Here is a 20,278-nt window from a genome sequence, read left to right as displayed (position 1 = left end):
TGAGCTGCAGGAGTTGCATATTGTGGGGCAGCAGATCATACATCCCTGCAGAAAAAAAAATGTGAGCCTTTTTCTCCTGTCTCTCTTGGATACAATGGCACAATATTCATTATTAATCAATAACAATTAGAATGATCAGCCTGAGCTGCAAAATATCAGAATCTGCTTCTGAGCATATATATATATATATATATATATATATATATATATATATATAATTCCAGTTAATTATTATTCCAGTTATCATCACCTCTCTCAAAAGAGCAAAGTTCATGTTCTGCAAATAACTCCAATGAGCACTCGCATTCATGTGGCAAACTCAAGCATGGCTCCCACAGAGAGGTAGGTTGAGGTTACTTTCCCTATTCTCTGGGATACTGAAACATGCACCTTAATTCAAGAGTGATAGTGTGCCTTGTTGTGACAGGACAATACACGTCTTTAAGTCCAAACATGTCCTGAATGCCTTGCCAAACTTGGCCTAAATCCCTCTTGTGTATCAGGTTTGAGCTGATAATAAAACAAGCTTAGCCTGGTAATTTTTTTTGCTCTGTTTACTCAGTATCTGTTAAGTGGGGCAGGATGCTCTGACTTTGATGGTTTTCTCACTCACCATCAAAGACTTGAGACTTGATCCCTCAGATTGTGCATCTCTGTTGGAGTCTCTGGGCTGGGCTGCTGCAGCCTTTTTTCCATGGACTGGATTTGTGGCACCTGTCTTCCCTATGCCAATACAAACACCAATGTAGATGATCAAGGCATGACCCATGGCAACTGAAAAACTTAATTTTTTTTCCAACTCGGAGTTCTCCTCTGCCTGACTGTCTCTGGTTCTTCTGTGGGGTTGCAGAGGTTACTCTGGACCATGTTGTACCTGCCTGGAAATCATCCAGTGGCAGGATTGTCCCACATTGGTGATACACTGGTAACAGGTCGACTTGTGAAGGGTGAATAATCAAACTGAATACTCCACCATTTCATTTTGATGCCCCTGCTAAAATAATTATTTTTAAAATTTCTTAAAAATAGAAAACACTCAACCCAAATAAGGCCTCTTATCCTGCTTTCAGTTTTCTGCATTAATTTTTAATACTCAGATACCTTCACATAACTGGCAAGTAAGTATTCAATACACTGTATTCACTCTCTAATCAAGATTTTCTTCTTTCCCTAACACATCTTCAGGTACCCTATCCACATACTTATGTGAGTGCTTAGTTCCTGCTCAGTTCTCAGTTAGTGAGCAAGAAGGAGATGGTTGAAGGGAGATCGTGAAGGATAGAGGAGAAAAATTAAGTATAACTGCTGCCTGTGTTTACTGATGAGGTTCACAGGATTATGTGTCTCAGAAAAATTTAATAAGGTTCTGTGAGTACGTGATGTACTCTACTGTCTTGTGTGCATAAGAGATGAACACAGGTCTTGACACACATATTTATTCATAAAGGATTCTGAACTGGCATGATTTAAAGTATAGCCTGGAATCCAAGGATAGTAATAAGGATGGATGATGATAGTGGAGCTTGATGCCTTAATTAATGCAAAGGCTAACCCTGAATTTTGAGAAATGGCAAGTTCTTCTGCCTACACCCTTGCTGCTGCCATCCTCTGCTGTTCAGAGATGTGTGAATCCTTGGCCAGAAAGCAAAGAAATAGTGCAGCCTTAGTCTGGCTGCACACTGCTGTTAGAGGGTAGAATAAACATCCATCTGCTACCTTTTTTTATATCCTTCCTGCAGTTCCCATGATCTAAGAACGTGTTGTTTATCCATGCTACTTAGTCTCCCTCTCCTTCAACTCTTTCTGCTTTGCTCTGTGAGGGATGTAGGAACGCCTGTAATAACTTTTATGAACACTCTATGTTCCATCTGCTTTTTGGAGTGCTTAAAATATTGCAAGGGGTTAATTCCAGTGAGGCATCTCAGCTTCGAGGAAAGGAAATGATGTTGGGATAGTAGACCTGGTGATCAATTTGCTGTACAGGCAAGACAGGCAATGCCTTCATATTTTAGCTCCCTTTGCTTTGGGTCTGGAGTATTGAGGAGGATAACATGCTGAAAAACAAAGCTATGGAACAGGAGAAAAAAGAGTTCCCTGAGTTGGAAAGCAGAAACAAGCCAAATTTCAGTTTGAGGACTCAGATATGACACTTAGTGTGATCCATATGTCCACCTCTGCCTCCTTCCGCACCAGAAACCACCTGAAATGCAGCCCATCATTATTTGTAGGTCTTGAACTTTCAATTAAAATAAAAATTTTCCCTCATCATTCCATACTTCTTGTCTCTATTTTGTCTTCTTGTCACCCTCCTGTCTCTTTTGTTAACACATGAAATTTTCCATGTTTTCAGCATTTTCTACATTTTCATCTGGCTTCATACTGCTCTTCAAACCCAACAACTTCCAGAAATATTGCTTGATTATTTGTCCAGTTTCTTCCCTTATCTCCCCCTTTTTGCACGAGTCTTTATCTTACTTTAGATTATACGGTACTTCAGGGAGTAATTGCATGAGCCCTGAATTTACTTTTTCATAACCTTAGGTTAGTCACTGTTTCTTCAGCATTTTGTTTTCTCAGCTATGGTTTTGATTGACTGTAAATTTTCAGTTCAGCTTTTACACACTTCCCACATGGATATATGATATATCCATGCCTATAGATTGCAAGTTTGCTGCTTGGTTTACAATGTAAGACGAGCTGTAAGAGTCTGATTTTGCTCAACTAGTGCTAAAGATTAAGTAGTACACAATTACAATACTGTCTTTTCTTGATAGTTAAAACACTATTGACAGTCTCTTTCAAATACCTTTTGTGTAGCACATCTGAAAGGCATTCAAAATGTGTATTGAGACACCTTTCAAAGTGCATCATGCTTCCTATGATTAAGTGATTTAGGGAGTGGATAATAAGACACATCATTTTATCACTGATTTTCTCAGGCATTTGTGACAGATGCAGGAGAGCAGTTTGACTCTGAGTATGCAAATGAAAATGATGCTGACCCCACAAGGCATTATCTGTGCAGTAACACACAGGCTCTACTTTGCAGGAGGGTACCAGAGTAAAGATGTTTATCCTGGTCCATGAAAAGTGTTTGTGAAAATACCTGGCCAAGCTAATAGTTACTGTGCAGGAATATTATAGAAAATGAATACAGAGTTTTCATTTTAAGTCTCAAAAAAGTTACTGAGAACTGTTTATGTGAGTTTTTTTTTACCTCTGTTAACATACTTTCATGAATGTACATTGTTTAAGGTCTTTTCAAGGCAATATAACCCTCTCCAGCACAACAGCCTTGTAACTCCTGATGGATTCCTCACTCACCCTTATAATATCATCTTCACTTTCTCTAACTCCATCTTCTCTTCCTCTCTCTGTTCTACTAGTTTAATTAAGAATTTTAGCGCTCTTTGGGTTTTTTTTTTTCTCATTTAATAGGTTATTCCCAGTGGCATTAACTCTTGCTTTCCCTGATTTCTTTGATTTTTTCCCCTTCATAACTGTATTAAGTGAGGTCAAGTTTCAGGAAGATATTACTGCCCATCCAGGGAAAAATCTTGAATCCCACACCTAGAGTGATAGATTTGTTGTGGAGATTCTCAGCATCACTTATCCAAGCTAACATTCTTCTTGCACTGGAATGTCAGTTCCACTCTGTGTGAAGGTCTGGTGTATTCTTAATGGATGTCTCAATCTCGAATCATCTCAGACGGATGAGCAGAAAAAAGTGTCTGAAGGTAAGTATTTATATTAAATATAAGGGTATTTTTTGGCACTTGGTGAAATACCTATTAAATTATTTGGTATCAGGCATTTTGTTATGTAAATAAGGTTTGGATATATTTATGAAGACTTTCACTAGTGTCACATATTACTATTATTAAAGATAGGGAACAGCTGGACTTTTCTATAACAATGAAAAAAGTTTTATTCATCTTGTTTGGCACTTAACAGTCATGTTCAGATTGGTGTTACTCATTTAGTTTATATAAGCCCATGAAAAAAGTAAACAAAAGCATGCAAGAAATAATTAGGTGAAAAAAAATATGTTCACTTCCTAGCCAATCTGAAGCAACCAAATACCCAGATAATACCAGGCTTACTCAAAGTGTCATGAGAAACAGCTGTTTGACCACGCTGATTTCATACTGAGAATTCCTGAGATTCCTGTAGTGTTAGAGATTTTTGCATGGTGTGGTAGTGTGATAAGCATAGTACTTTAATAACCATCTTAGTAGTTTTCTGGTATCACTGTTATGCTGCCATAAATGTAATTCCTTTGTTACCTGGTACCTTGCTGTCTGTATAAAATCCAACAAAAGCAAAATGCTGTAAAAAGCTGTTACTCTCAGAAATCTGAGGGAGGGTGGGTGGTCATCGATTTCTCTGTGGAGAACCTGGTAGATGATTATGGAGATCTTTTCTCTCTCATTATGGACACAAGGGCTTTTAAAGGTCTTTTGCCCTGATTTTGTTCAGCTGTCATGCTGCTTTATAGATGAGTCGCAAATGATGTCACAGGAGGAAGAAACTAAAATTCCTGGTGTGAACATCTTATGCACATGATAGAGCGTGACCACCTAAGGAGCAACAAAGTTGTGAAGTCTTAGTTTAAGGATGTGTGGGGAAAATTGGGAAGGGCTGGTGGAAAATGACCTATTATCGTATTGGCGCAGTAAAATGAAGCACAATTTTTTTCAATACAAATAGATTAGATCATAAAATCTGGCACCAGCACAAGTTAAACAGAGGTTTTCTTTGCTTCACCATTCAAATGGCTTTATCATTGGCATTTGGACACATCAGCAACATCTTGATGTGGTCTGGATTTTGACTCTTTCTGGATGGCTTCTTGCCACATGTTATGTGTTGGTACTGGAAGTTGCCACTGTCCCTGGAGGCAGGGAGACAAATAGGCTCACAGAGGGAATGGTGAGGCCTCCACTCACATTGTTGAATGTTGATAGTTGCCATCTAAAACAGCTGCTGTCAATAGATATCTTTTCTGGGGCAGAGGGTAGAGATTATTGAGGAGTCACGTGTCTGGACAAGGATCAAAAACTGCATCTCTATTGTCAGCCAGGGAGCTCTGCATAACATTGAGTGAAAACATGAGTAATACATGATTTTACTGGAAATGTCAGACTTAGCTGATCTAAAAGTATTTTTGACAAGCCAGTGGTTCTTTGTAGTACTAGTTGGAACTCGCTTTGAAGTGACTTTGCTGCTTTTTTATACTGCAAAAGCTCAAAGGTCAGTAGATTTATCCATTTGAAGGTCTCTGTGGAGAGGTCAGCTCAAAGCTTCACTCTGTTTCACTCATTCAAACGAACACAGGGAGACTGCAGAGGTTAGTTAGGAGATAGGATTACAGTGTCGGCAGTGTGGAGAAGGTGTGCCTCTCAATGTCCCTATTATAGCTATTTCTATGTGAACAAATGACCCAATTCATAAACCAATCTTTTGTGAGATCACCATGCCCTACACAGAATCTCTAGAAATTTATCTGCATTAATAATCAGTAGTATAAAGGTATTATCTACCATTGGATTCACAGGACTTGAGGGGTCTGCAGTTATCAAGGTAAGACCTGTAGTATACCAGAAACCGGATTCCTGAGAAAGAGTTTGTGCTGAAAATTGTGGATTTTGCCCCTCTGTGCTTGTTTGTGCATGCATAACCTTTTGTTACAAGCACACATCCTCTTCTGCTTATCCATGTTACCCTGAGATCAGACAACTGCAATGCATTCTACTTGCAGCTATTTCTGGAGGGAATTTAACAGCGTGAGCTATCCCACTTATCAAAGGCAGGGAACATTTAACAACAATGTGCCACAAACCACAGCAATTCCCAGTGGTCTCTTGGGTAGGATTCAAGGTGATGGCATTGACCTTTATAAACCAAAATGGTCTGGCCCAGCTTATTAGAGCCTTCCTTCCACGCAACACTCCACAGCAGTAATTGAGAAAGGTTCAAGTTTAAAGTGTTTTGGGATATTGCTTTGATTGTATAAAAGCTAGAACTTTTCTTCCGCAAATTGTCCCAAGTATATCAGATTTTGGGGGAGATTATGGAAAGGACGATGGATTGCTCATCAGAATGGAATAGCACATTGTGAAAACATATATCTTCATGACTTTGCCTCTTGCTGGTAAGAAGTTTCATCTGACTTTGATTGAGTTGAAATCACTAGCCCACTGGCTCAGCAATTCATTCAGGAGAGCATAATTTTATCTGCAGCGCTGGAAGAGCAGCTATGTGAGCACTATCCTGCTGTCTTAACACTCAGGCTGTAAGGGCAGCCAGTCCCTAAACTTCTGTTTAGTTCCTAACACAGGAACTATTTCCCAGACTTTGTGATGGTGCTGGGGCAATAAGTAGTGAAAGTACTGGTGAGATGCACTGATCTTCCCCAGGAATCCTGGTCACTAAAGAACCTTGTCAACTGTGTGCCTTGGTGGGAAGAGGATGCATAATAAGAGAAAAAAACCCCATTGTATGCCTGTTGTAGAAGCAAGTAATTCAATTGCTTCAAAACAGAGACCTAAAAAAGAAAAAGTTTAATTTTTCCATTTCATAAGTGTTATAAATCAGAAATCTTAAGTTTTAAACAAAAATTATCTAGACTTGCCCACAGGAATCTTTGTATTTATTTTCTGTTATTCTCGCAGATCACTTCCTTTTGAAGTTGGGTGTTCATGTCATCTCGTGCTTCATTCACAGCATGGAAAAAGCCTTAGGACACAGCCAAAGTGTGCTTGTAATAGGAGAGAGGAGCAGTTCCCAATCATTACAAAGTTAAGGTAGGGTGGTTTCTCACCATATGTAAGTTGTTTGAAGAGAGAGTAGCATAACACAAAGGCACGGCTATGCCCCACGTTGGTGCCAGAAAAGCACTACAACTGGCCTTATCATCCCTCACATGAGGACTCTGTGTAAGCTTGGAAGAGGCAAAACATGGAAAAGGGGAAGCTTAAGAGGGATTTATCTGAGACCTGGAAACCTGGCTAAGGAGTTTTGCTGTGTATGAGCAGGGTCTGTCACACTCTGTGCCATTTCCAGCATGTCTGTAGCAGTGCTTTGGAAAGCAGACTACTGTGAATTAGAAAAGGGAGACAAAAGGTAAAGATATTATCTGAATGCAACTGCTAATCTCATAGGATTCCTGTTTTGCTGCTGGATATTAAAGGCCTTTGGCCTACCTAATAAGAGTCCATATGCTTAGAGAAAAGAAAAAAATGCACAAAATTTTTGAGTGACTCAAGTTTTCTGAGTAGCAACAGCTTCTGAAGGAATGACAGAAATGTTTTATCCTTCCTCCCTTGCCTGTTTATAGCTCTGACCTGCACTTCTTCAGCACTTCAAACAAAGACAGAAACTCTGTATTTGCTCTGCCTGGATTTTGTTATTCCAGGTTCCTTGTGTGACAGCAGACTCTTCTCATATTGCTCTTATCTGTGTCAGCTTGTGGGGATGTTAAACCTCAGAGCCCTGAGATCCCACGCACCATCAGAGTAACTATCACAGCACATGTTGGCCTCCCAAGATATAAACAAATCTTCCAGTATCAAAAGGCAATAAAACACAGAAAACTTTAATCTTTTGATAGTTTTATAGTGAATTGCTTCTCTGTGAAGTGTCCTAGATGGTGTTTCTCTGATAGGCACAAGATTGAGAAAGTAGGATAACACAACAATCCCTACACTTACTTTTACCATCATTCTAACAGTGCATATAATTTCTAGAGCAACCTCTCTTGTGTATTAAAATAGACACACCTGTAAATATATCCCAATATATTAAGTATAGAACTATTTTACAACATCAATGGATATACAAAGAGTGAAGGATTTAAGTCAAGGGATAGAGTTAAAAGAAATGGAAATGATATCTTTCTGTTTTTTCTGAGCATCCAGGGCCACTGTTACCCAGATGAGCTCTCGGCTCAAATCATGTAATGCTCTATCTTCTCTGCTATGATTCTTCTTCTCAGTTAGTAAGCTGTCATCACCGTTCAGGCAGAAGCCAGATTCAATCTGTCATTAAGCACCTAGCATGTGGATCATACTTCTCTGTAGTTCCTCTGTAGTCAAAGAAAGGTCATTTCAGTCTACTTAAACATTGAATCACCCTTGTGAGTTGCCTGGCCCTCTGAGGACCCAGAGGGGAACCCTGGGAAGACTTATGAACATATACCCAGCCCCTTGGATCCACTTTTGCCTCCTATGCATTCAGAGACTGCATCTGCACCAGATGCAATTTTTTCTTGGCCCACCCCTCCATCCTTTTTCTTTTGTGATGGCCACAAAACATAGCCCATGAGATGTACAGTTAAAAAGCATGTGGACATCAAGCTAGGAAAGACTATGTGGAGATTGCTGAGAAGACAATGGAGTGGAGAATGTGGAAAGGGTCTGGGATGTGCTTCCCCACAGGGGGTGGATGCTCCCTATCATGTGTGACACCCACTCACATACAGATGAATTGTCTGTACTGTCCTGACCCTGCTGTGCTAGCTGCTTGAAAGGAAGGGAACAAAACCAGAATGGCCAATGGCTATTTTGCTATTTGAGGAAGAGACAAGAAGGTTGCACTGACCTTTAACAGAAGCCAATGTTCCCTGCAGGACAAAGCCTTAGTCTTAGGTTGCTCTAAATAGTCAGTGGGTTGGGGACTATCCTTATTCTGGGTTGTGGTGGTCCTGACTTACTGCCCTAGATGAGGTCTCTCTGCCTGGGCAGTTGGGGTGTGAAAGATCCTGCCTGGTTACACAGATCAGCCAGTTCTCAGGCTTCTTGGAGTATATCATGGAGTCTATCTCCACTGCTCTAGTAGCAGCAATAGAAAGGCATCCCAATTAAATATATGATACCTATAATTTTAGATAAAAATAACTCACCCAAGTACAGTCCTTGCTCCAGCATTTTAAAACAAGGAGGAAAAACCACCAAATAAATATATATTATATACTTGGGAGAGTCCTTATGAGCAGTGGGTTTCCTGACACTTGACATACATGTGAGCTTTTACTTCCCTGTATAGGCACAGACACAGAAGCGCCTTATATACAAAGGAGATTGTCTCACCTTGCCCTTCTCCAAATGATTTTTGTTCAAGTTTGTTCCAGTTCCCTGCTTACCCCAAACCTAGTCTGCTTCAGCTAGTGCATAACCCTCAGCTGATCCAATGCTGGAGAGGCTTTAATGCCTTGCTCCACTGGCAAAGTTGCAGTCCTCATCCTATGAGGAGTGGCCCACCTCAGTCCCACTTACCCCCAGCTCAGGTCTCAGGATTGGGGTCCAAGCAGAAGCTCCCACTAGACAGCATTTCCTTGACACCAGAGGAGATTGCTTTGCCCCTGCCATGTGCTCACAGAGTATTGGCTCCTGAGACTCTTCCTGTTGCTGCTTGTGAGAATCTCTGCCCTGCAGGAAAGCTTAGGGAAAAGGATTGAAGCTTTTTAAGAGTGACTCTTGGATTTAATTAGGAGTGCTCCCATCTCCTTTCCTTCCTTCTCCTCTGCTCTGAGAGTTACCCACAAAATAGATTTCTGGGTAAATCTCTGATCTGTTTTTTGCTGGTGGAGCTACATGAAAAACAGAATCAGGCCCACCAGCTATTTTTTTTTAAGAAATAAATATATATTTCTCTTGTATCATGAAACTTCTTTGAGGAGATTTTGTTATGCTATGAACCAAGTCCTGCTATTTGGCACAGCAAGTAATTATTGTACAGCTACTGATTTTCTGACTCACTCCTTTGCAGATCTGTTCTGCTTCTTCGGATTCATTACAAGCCTCAAGGAGCTGAGCAGAAAAACAGCATGTCCCACCTTCACATGTCAGATAGTAAAGCTTAGTCATGCAGCTTAAAATAAAGTAAGCAAGGGGCAGATGGCAAAAAGGACAAAATGTGGCTTATTTAATCTGCCTGTGTTTGCAAGGAAGTAATTGTCTTTTAGGTTCCAGAAAACAGAGTGCCACCAGAAGACAAACAATGAAGTCTCTCTTTCCAGGGCACATATGACACTATTTGTATAGTTTCAACAGGAGCCTGCAGTTAATTCAGGGCTTTCAATAAAATTTACATTCACCATATGTAGAGGATAAAACACCTTCCTTGAATTTGGAAGCTGAATTGGACCTGCTTCCCCTCCCTCATGTGATCAGTTCACCCAGAGAAACTGTAATCCTCTTTTGAGCCCATACAGTAAAAATGTCTTTAACAAAACAGACCTTCCAACATAAAACTATTACATGGGGAAAAAAGGCACTAAGTGGTACAATAACTTGAAACACATAATACTGTCAGAAACAATGACTGTAGGCTTGACAGTTTCCATCAAACTGGTACCAATTTAAAGCTTTTAGTAAGTGCAATCATTAATGTATGCAGAGCTGTTAAGTAGTGACTCAGAGTAACTTAGCTACATTTTGTTTTGCACTGACAACCCACAAAAGAACTGCTCAAGTACTGGAAGTACAGTTGCTCATTAGGTATTTAGTTTTGCAAATACCTTTGGAGTTTTATTCAGTTATTTTCAATGAATGTGTACAGTGCAGTTCTGCACAGGCTGAAAGGATCTCTTTCTTGCCACAGATAAATAGGACATATTTTAAACCTACCATGTTACTGGTGAGAAAATGAGCTCTGAGCAAAAAGAAGAAGAGAGATGGCCCAGATCAAATTGTCTAAATTCTTTGAAAAGTTTTAGCTTTTGGATGTTTTTGAGTAGGGAGAAAGTCCTGAAGATTCCAAAGCCAACCGTATGTAACACCTTTTGGGGAGCCAGAGAGGCTCTGGATAACTCTAGAGGATGCTGCATTGTGTTTGTACTTGTTAACAAATGGCAGCTGGGAGGTGTGCACAACTGGAGAAAACAGGGCATGGAAATCTGATGATGCCTACAAATTTCTTCTGCATTCCTAGATTTCCACACTTGAGGTCCAGTAATTTCTAGATGTCTTTATAAAACAGAGAAGGAGAGGCAAACAGTCAGGAAAGGAAACATCAGCCATTATGAGGAGACACTCAAGCTGAAATTCTTGTAGAGGAAAAGATTGGTGAGAGGGAAAGGTGTTTCATGGATATAAAATCATGGAGATGACAGCTAACATTAATGCATCTCTTTCATCCACCAGTTGAGCAAGCTCAGTAACTACTAGAAGGCTGCTTTAAAACAGACAGGAGGAAGCTCTGGACAAGCTTGTACAGAATGATGGTTTCAGCTAGTCCAAAGAAAAGATGGACAAATCCACAGACCAACAGTGTAGTAATAGAGTGAATTAATAAATGTACTCTCCATCATCTCTCATTTTGGGACTACAGTGAATGGATTAGAGGGGAGGGCCAGGTGTTTCATGCTGCTTCTGTTGCAGCAGAACACCTGGCCAAATGGCCCTCTGCTTGTCTCCTATTCTTGTCTCCTGGACTCTAGAGATGGTGGTGTGTTCCTCAGTGCTAGGCATAAATATTGGCATTTTTATATGCAGAATTTTAGTAATTGTTCTCACTTAGTTGCTATCTAAAACCTTTACTGGTTTTTGATTTTGAGGTTGCAGTTCATCTGGTGTTTAGAGATCTACTCTTGGGCCTGTCTAGAGGCATAAAAATCTTAAAAGTGAAGAAGAGCTCAGCAGCACTTTCATCATTACCCTCAGGAAGCAGTTTTATCTACCTTCCATCAAGTAGAGAAACTTGGTTTACTTGTCCACTTACCTGTTTTCTTGAAAAAAGACATAAAAGCTGAGATGCTTACCTGCAGGATGACTTTAGAGCTGATCACTATGTTGAGGCCAAGCATCAGAACAGAGACCTAAAGCACAGTCCCTTCCTTTTCACATTTAAAAGCTCCTTTTACTTTTGTTTCAACAGCAGTAGCAGTTTTGGGAGTTGGTTGGAAGCTGGGGTAGTGAGGTAGAATGTGAGATGTGCAGCTGCTGCGTCTGTGTCCTGTTCAAGGAAGCAGGCATCTTCTCTGCAGAGTTTTTCTTTGTATAAGAGTTTCTCTTACAAGGAACATGACCGGCTTTGCTTACAGCACTTCTTCGTTCAGTCTTCCCATTGCTCCTGAATATTGCATCTCCTGGACTAATTGTGCTACCACACACATTCTATCTCCTTGTCTTATGTGCCAGGTTAATGTTGAGTGATACTTTCTAAGGCATTTGTAACATCAACAAAATAGTCTAGTGACATGTGAAAATCTGCCTGTTCATTTTAAGACAAAACACATTTACCTGCAGGTTACCTACTCAATTTCTGCATTATCTAGAGATCTTCCTGGAAATCTAGTAAGACCAGAAACTACTACTTATTGTGTGGCTGTAGCAATGAAGTAAATGGAAAGGAGCATGCTAAGAGAAGAAAAATGCCACTAATGTTCCCAAATCACCATTACAACAAAAAATAAAATAAATCTGGGGCTAGGTCAGGCACTCAGGTCAGTTCTGATTTGTCAAAAACAGATTATTTCTTCCTTAAAAGCAACACAGCAGAAGTGCATATGTGGCATGTCATGTCCTGTTGCAGTTCTCTGCACCTCACACTGTGCACAAATTTTATTTTGAAGATGATGGTGTTTGCCAAGGTGTCGCTAATAGTTGTTATCCTCCAAGCCAGCAAGTTCCTAAAGCATCACCAATGCAGCAAATTCCTATTATCTAACTTTTAAGTTACCTTGACTCAATTTGTCTCCTCTATGGCTTTCCCAAGATTGAAAATAGTAATGATAGAAGAATGGTTCAAAAAGCAGAAACAAAACCAGAGAAGCATTTGGTCTTATCTTTATTTATTTTTTTTTTTTTTTAATAGAGGCCTGGGGAAAAGACAAATTAACTCTTCTGATAAAGAAAAGCAGTTAATCTTACCTTAGACAGATTTTCAGTATGTGCCATCCAACTCCTCCTCCCCAAATTCAGGCACCTCTGTTAGTAATGTGGTGTCTGATTAGCAAAAGTATTTAGTAAGCTAATGTTCACTGTCCACAGCAGGAGGCTCACACAGCTTGGCTGATGAGAAATGAACTGCCTGAAGCTAGCTTTTAATGGCAACTAATTTCCCATATTTGATACTCAGCTCAGCCAACTAATATCTAGCTCAACCGTGACAAGACAATCACAGTGCCTTTTGAAAATCCTTTAATCTGGGATGCAAACCAGTGTGCTCACGGCTATAATGAACTTCTGAGATTATGTACTGACTATTTTATAGGAGGTACATTTTCTCTTTTCCCTTTTCTGCCTCAGAAAGGCTTAAGAATACATATTTTCGTAGTTTTCTGCTTTTATGCAATTTACTCAGTGCACAGAGATAATCTCCTCCTGAAAGTCAGTGACAAAAAAAGTTTTAAAAGGACAAGTAAGCAGCTTTCCCGTCAGATAACCCATAGGATGTGGCAGTTCACAACAGCACAACATCATAAGTGGCTTTTAAATCAACTGATCTTGTTATTCTGAAAGTGTTTTAAATATCTAACATGTTTTATACTGCACTGGCTTGGGCTTTGACAAATCCCATTACTCTCTGTTACTCTATCTCATTACACAGTGAATTATTAAATAGAACACTTAACCTAATTAGATATTATTGCCATGATACATACAGACATCCTGAAACGAGTCATTCCTTTTTGTTGTTCTGACTAGTCCTTCAGTTGTTTTTTATCTCTTCTGTTTCAGTGGTGGTTTTTTTTTCTTCCCTAATAAGCATCAAATATCTGGTAGAAGAAAAGTTTTTTACTGTTTCTTTTTAAAATTGTTCCTGGATGTAAAAATACACAATACATATATTTGTGTTTGTAAGAGCATGTGTGTCTGTACATAGATACACACACAAAAACACACACATAAAAATTATTCTGGGCTGCAAACACAGTTTTTCTCCTCTGGCAGTGTGCACACTTTGATTTCTGTGGAGATAGTAAGATATGCTTTACAATATTTTGGTTTTAGTCTACACTAAAAATTTTCATTCCAAAGATAATCATTCCAGGAGAGAGAATAGTCTTCATCCCTTCTATAAATTGGCTGACAACCCCAGCCTGTACCAGACCAGTGCAGGGCTATAGGACCTTTTCTCAAGCCCTTACTGATGGCCAAAGCATGCTTCTGTAAGGATGTATGGGAAAATTCCTGGCTAGCAATTTCAGAGCATTATCAGATCAATAAAGCCAGGCTAGTACATTTTCTCAGTCTTTTCAAAATACAGTGCAGCCACGGCTGGCTAATTGGAAAAGATGCTTCCTATCATATAGTATACTTTTAGAATAACAGACTGTCACTTGTGGATCTGTTTCTCATCATTTCGTTATTTTTCCAGCAAACTCTCAAAATAAAATATTTATTTTCCCCGCTCATACTGTGCAAATCAGGTCAAAAATATTACTTGACATAGGCATAACTTTTAAGAGTTGCTTTGGCTATTTACCAAGCTGTCATGTTTATCTGTTCTGTGGCATCTCCCATATTTGGAAACATGACAAATGCCACAGACAGTGTTATTGTTGTGGGAGGCAGTTATCCCATGTTTAATGATGCTAACTATAGAATATTCATTTTTCAGAAATGGCCCACGTGTATCTTCCATTGAAGTAGAACCCTCTAAAATGTATTAATTCATAGCTAATTCATGCTGTGTGAATACTTTTCTGGGCTGAGGATGTCGTGGGAGTGATGCAGTTTCTTGGAGAATGTCCCCATTACCATTTGCTTTGTATGACACCACTGGCTCCTCTGTGTGTCCCCCTTTCTCTTGCTGTCCACCATTGATGAAATAGCCCAATGTGTCAAGTCCTTCTTACATTTGTTTTATGTTCTTTTGTGCTAAACATTAGAAAATTTTACTTTTCTTGATCTTTTACTCCCATACATGTCCTCCTTCTACATCTATTTCTTTAAGTCAAAATGATGCAATTGCAGCTCGGCTGTCAAGATTGACCTTCATTTTTCCACATCAACTTCTGAGTTAAATACTTTTGCTACTCACAACATGTGTCTTAGCAATCACAGCTCTGTGTGTTGTGAATATTCACAATATTAACAATATTTCAATATTTCAATGTATTCTATATTGAAGGGGAGTGAGATGCTGAAACATACATCAAATAAGAAGAGAAAATATAAAATTGTGGCTACTGTCTGAGTCAACGAGCTGCTCAGGTTCTTATCTGTATGTATAAAAGTGAGAATACTGGATTACTTTAGCTATTTTATGAGTTAAATTAGAAACCGATGTGCCTGACATTAAGACTCTTACTAGACACTGTTACTTCATGCTGCTTGACAAGTATCATCTCAGTGTGGATGAGCTGGTTTCAAAAAGACCATAATTTGAAAAGTCTGCACATCTTAAAAATTATTAGCTCAGTAGATATCAGAAAACTACCTTCAGAAAAGATGGTATGGATGAGATAGATTTTTTTGATATACCATTGAATATTTGAGATGCACGAGCAGGCCCACCCAGAACTTGCTGAGACAAGTTATTTTACAATCCTGTCAATATCCACAGAAAACCAAGTTCAAAACTTACCAGGAATTCAAGATAAATATCAATGGTATTGCAAAAAAAAGGCCCCTATGTAAGTCTCTATTTTAAATGGTACATTTCTGAAATGAAAAGAGATTCCTAGTGCTTGTTTTGATGATTCATATGCAATTGTGTTATATTGGGGGAAACATGGTGTTTAGAAGACTTTCTGAATGTAAATCCAAGAGTTTCAAAATTAGAAGAAAGGAGATCAGGAGATGGAGGTTTGGGTGGGAGGGATTAGAAGAATGGATGTCCTTCTATGAACTCTTAAGCAGAGCCCCAGTGAAAGAGCATAGTCTGTAGTCACAGGATCCCAACTGCTTTCCAAAGGACTCTTGGCTCTCAGTGGAAGAGAGGATGTGTGGGAAAAAGTTTATTACCTGCAGGGTCTTTGCTTTCTTTGTGACTGCTGTTAGTTTACACTCAATGCTTCAGGTAGGATGTCATGAAAAGAGGAGGGCAATGTCAGGGAACCCCTGGAAAATTGCATTCTCTCCCTCATTCCACTACAAAATTCTGGTGTGATGCTGGACAGTCATTTGGATTGACCAATAATTGCATGTTCCTCTGTTTGAAAGTGCTTTGGATGAGAGTTTCTACATAAAAAGTGCCAAGCACTTCTGACTGCAGTGAAATTCTTGAGTGTATATGACTACATTATGCTAAGTACTCTAAAAGATTAATTCCTAGACATCCTAAAGTGGGCACCTAAAATTAATGGGCTTTTTTTTTTACTATTTTCATCTTAATCTTTTTACATTCCTCAATAGTCAAATGAGATAATTATACCTCTCTCCATCATGAGGTTGTTATGTAGATAAAGTCATAAAAGGTTTTGAACCAGTTAGGTGTTACAGTGATGAGTGCTTTGAAAAAGAGTTAAAGCAAAATGCCTGTACTCAGTACCAAGATTGAAATATGGGAAAGGGCCTTCCCCTGACAGGACTAGAACCCAAAGTAATCCAGCATATGGTGAGAAATATCCTGTCTCAACACCCACTGAAACCAGCATTCTGGTGTGCCTCAGCACCAGAATCAGTGAAATCAAGACTGCTTCATGTCCTCTGCATCTCAGCCAGAGTCAAGCCTCACTGGAGATATTTTTTTCTGTCTCTTAGTTCTCTGACAGGTAATAATGAACGAGTTCTGAAGGTTTTCTTCTAAAAGAGTCAGTAAAAAGTATCCAGATTCTCACTCTCATAAAAAAGCCCCCAAACCCACACTAAGTACAGACTGTGAGGTCTCATTCCTCTTAGAGAAATTTTGGGTGAAACTAGATGGTACATTTAAAGCATCATGGTCATCAAAGCCTTGATGTCAAGGGAAATGTAAAAATAATTTGTGGGGGTAGACAGGTACCTAAACATTTGTATTCAGGGTGACAGCTGAAACATGTTTCACATATTTCATAGTGATTTAAATCTTCATACTGTTTTAATAGGCTGTTTCACATTCGACTCTATTTTAGAAAGGGAACTGAAATATTAGCTATATTAAATAGCCTTATAGACCCACTGCATGGAGAAACAGGAAGTCAGAGATCCTAATATGAGCATCACAGGTCAGGCTTGAGCCAGCCTTCAGTGAAGGGAACATTTTGTTACCCTTTCTGTGGGTCCTCTCCTGAAATAGGATGGTATTGGGTTGTGGGATAAAAGGCTCATGACATGAAGGATACCAGAAACACAAGGACAGATGCAGAAGCTTCAATACCCTAGAACAAAAACCACTGCCCCTCTTTTCAAATTAAACCCTGTTTTGAACTGTTTTCCTCAGTAAGGGATATTTTACATGTGTATGGGTCCAACAACTGGAGTTGTACCAGGAGACATAGGGCCTGTGTGCTTGGGGTGTCTGAAGAGGCCAGAGCCCATGTGCACTGCCTGGGTGCCTGTGTACCAGTGTAGATGGCTACCACACATCAAACTGGACTTGGTGGCTGGAAAGCCAGGCAGGCACCAGAGGTTCTGGCAGTTCTCCACCAGCAACTGAAGGGGCTGCCTTAGGAGCATGTGTCTGGGTGTCAACAGTTGGGAACATGGCAGATCCAGGGACAGTTTTGGGGCAGAAAAAGTATTTAGAGACAGCTAGTAAAAGGGCCCATATGTTGTGTAGATAGATATACATTTTTTCCCATTAGCAGCTGTCATCCTGATCAGTCAGAGAAGGGAACAGGATGAGGCCATGGTGCTGTTTATGCTTGCAAGAGTTGTGTGTTTCCATGTGTGGGGATCCACGTGGCTGGTCACAGGTGCACATGTGTGTGTATACACATGGTGTGTGTGTGTGTGTGTGTGAGGCTGTGGGGAATGCACACTCAGCCTCACTGTGGCTGACCCAGAGGCTACAGAACTGCAGCAGCCTCCCCTCTGTCAGGCTGCTGGGCATCACAGCCCCTAACAGATGGGCCCTCCTCTGCCAGAAGGTTTCAAACCCGTCTCCTAAACAACTAAGGAATGCTGCTCAGTACTAAATTTGCTCCCAGGATGTAAAGAGCTATGGTCAAATGGCTACAGATCCGCTTGTATTTCTTCCTCTGAACCTGTCTCCTGCCGCAGCCTCACCTGCTGGATAATCACTTCTCTCTTGGGAACGGCAGGCAGCACTCAGCAGCTCTGTTTCAATAACACATTCACTACACAAAACAGAAAACACCACTGCATGGCTTCTTCCCTTTGTGATTATACTGATAATATTTCCCTGCTCCATACTGTCCCTCCTCCCTTACAGTTTTTCTCCCTGAAAACTTTCCTGGGAGGACAGTTAGTTGGAAGGAGAGGTTATTGCTGGGTTATCTTTCCTAGGCTAGCTAGCAAGAGTGTCAAATGACTTCCATGTTCCTGAGCAATAAGACTTCTCCAGACACAGATATTTCTGCTGTTTTGTAAACAGTAACATAGTCAGCTTGAAGGAGGATGTTATTAGAGCAGAACAGTTTGGGGGTGGGTGAGAGGAGTGAACTGAACATATAGGCACATGAATTTTAAGACAGAAACAGCATATGCAAGGCGTGTTCCACCAGCTTGATAATAACTTGTCATCTGGGGCTGATGAGGTGCACGTTTCCTGTGAAGTCCTGGATTGGCACTTCACTGCCTGTTGCCTGCAGTTTGTTGGCTCTCCCCTGATCTCATATTCCTTCCAAGCATGCCAAAGGTATCTACTTACACATTTTCACTCAATGAGTGACAATCTCATTTATCTCTACTTACCTCATTCAAGAAATGAATGATATGTTAGGGCAGATGTATCAAAACGGATGTTTTTAACTCTTAGGTCCTGTCATGGCTGGACCTTGGAGCTTGTTCAGAGGATTGGACTCTCCTTGTGTACCACATTTCTTACAAAGGAGCCCTAAAAACTACTAATCAAACTGTTTACCATGTAGACATGTAGAAACTATTTAATAGGAGGAAAACAACAATAACAACAACAACAACAACAACAAAACAAACAAACAAAAAAACACCCCAGGCTTTTCATTGTAATGAAATTTTTTGAATAAAATCATCCAACTTAGAAATAGATAACACCTAGTTGATAAAAATCTCTGTGGTTTACTGTAAACATATTACTGCTAAGAAATTAATACAGAGGTCTTTTTTAATTCTGTTTTTTAAAGTAGAAATAGTGCAGCTGTTGATCAATTTTGTGACATGAAGGATGGTGATGTCATGACCTGGCAGGAACAAACACTGACCACAGGAGATGGAAGAGGAGTAGATCGAGACAGGGAAATAACCCACCGGTAATACAATGTTTAGAAAAAAAGCATAGGGGCAAAAGGTGCAATTAAAGGAATTAGGGAGACAGGAGGAAGAGGTGCTCTGAATTTTGAAATCCTGCACTCGAGAATTGAAACCTCATACACATCAGATTTCTACTGTCTTTTTCAGTCTTATATGAAACTGTTGAATTTACCCTTTGGTTCAGCAGCTTTTTTTGCTAAATATAAAATAATTTGTCTCAGTCTAGATAGCAGGGGGTAGAATTTATCTGGTGTAAATGACTCTCACTTCATACTCACTGAGAAACCAACAGTCTTTGTTCTCTGTATGTGAAGCAGAACTGCTGAAACATGTCAACAGTTCAGTGCTTATCGCAGTGCTCTTGGTTAGGCTCTCTTCATCTTCTGCTTTTGCATCATATTGGTTTGTACCTTTTTCTTGCAGTTTTGTCAGAGAGGTAGCTGCATTTCATTGATGGTGTATGTGCAACTTGTAGTCTTTGGGAAAAATAATAAAAAAGCAAATTGACACTTATACTGTAAATGCCTGGAATTAATTCTGGGAAAGAATAATCTTTCAAAGCAGAAACACTACATGAATGTCAAATTGTCAGACACTCAAAAATTCTTTCTATACTGCCTTGGCATCTGTGCTGATAGTTTTTTTTTCTTTGCCCTTTTCTTAGGTATATTAATGCCACCATATATAACTACAAGTTCACTATTGCTGGATGCAGCGAAAATGTATCTGCATCCCTGCAGGTGGATGTTGAAATACTGTGTCAGGCTGGTGAAAAGCAATTTTGCTACATAGCAAATACCTAGTTTTACTTAAGTTTTTTATTTTCCTCTCCTCTGCTCTGAAAAGCTGTCTGTCTCTCAGACCTCAGAAAACTGCACTGGATTCTCCAACACTGAGTCGCATTGTTGTAGTGACATTGGTTTCAAAGTGGATACTCCTGATATATTGTCCTTCAGTGAGAGTAGAAGCCACAGTTCTCAGTGTATTTCATGTTG

At 39.8% G+C, this 20,278-nt stretch overlaps 1 long non-coding RNA gene across 2 annotated transcripts in view; it reads left to right on the top strand.

The window, feature by feature from the left end:
• The first annotated feature begins 286 nt into the window (after positions 1-286).
• Positions 287-20,278, top strand: part of LOC310918246 — a 32,397-nt gene continuing 12,405 nt past the window's right edge. The window contains exons 1-3 of one of the 2 annotated variants that reach the window (XR_014591617.1): positions 300-342; positions 3,648-3,737; positions 19,948-20,023. This is a non-coding gene — a long non-coding RNA (uncharacterized lncRNA). Of the gene's footprint in view, positions 343-3,647; positions 3,738-19,947; positions 20,024-20,278 lie in introns of both variants that reach the window. The other variant, XR_014591616.1, reaches the window with a different exon arrangement.

The sequence above is a fragment of the Zosterops lateralis genome (genome assembly GCF_965231275.1).
Source record: "Zosterops lateralis genome assembly, chromosome: 1".
In the NCBI taxonomy this organism is placed as follows: Eukaryota; Metazoa; Chordata; class Aves; order Passeriformes; family Zosteropidae; genus Zosterops; species Zosterops lateralis.
The sequence above is the reverse complement of the archived record's forward strand: the minus strand, read 5'-3'. Positions and strand labels throughout refer to the sequence as shown.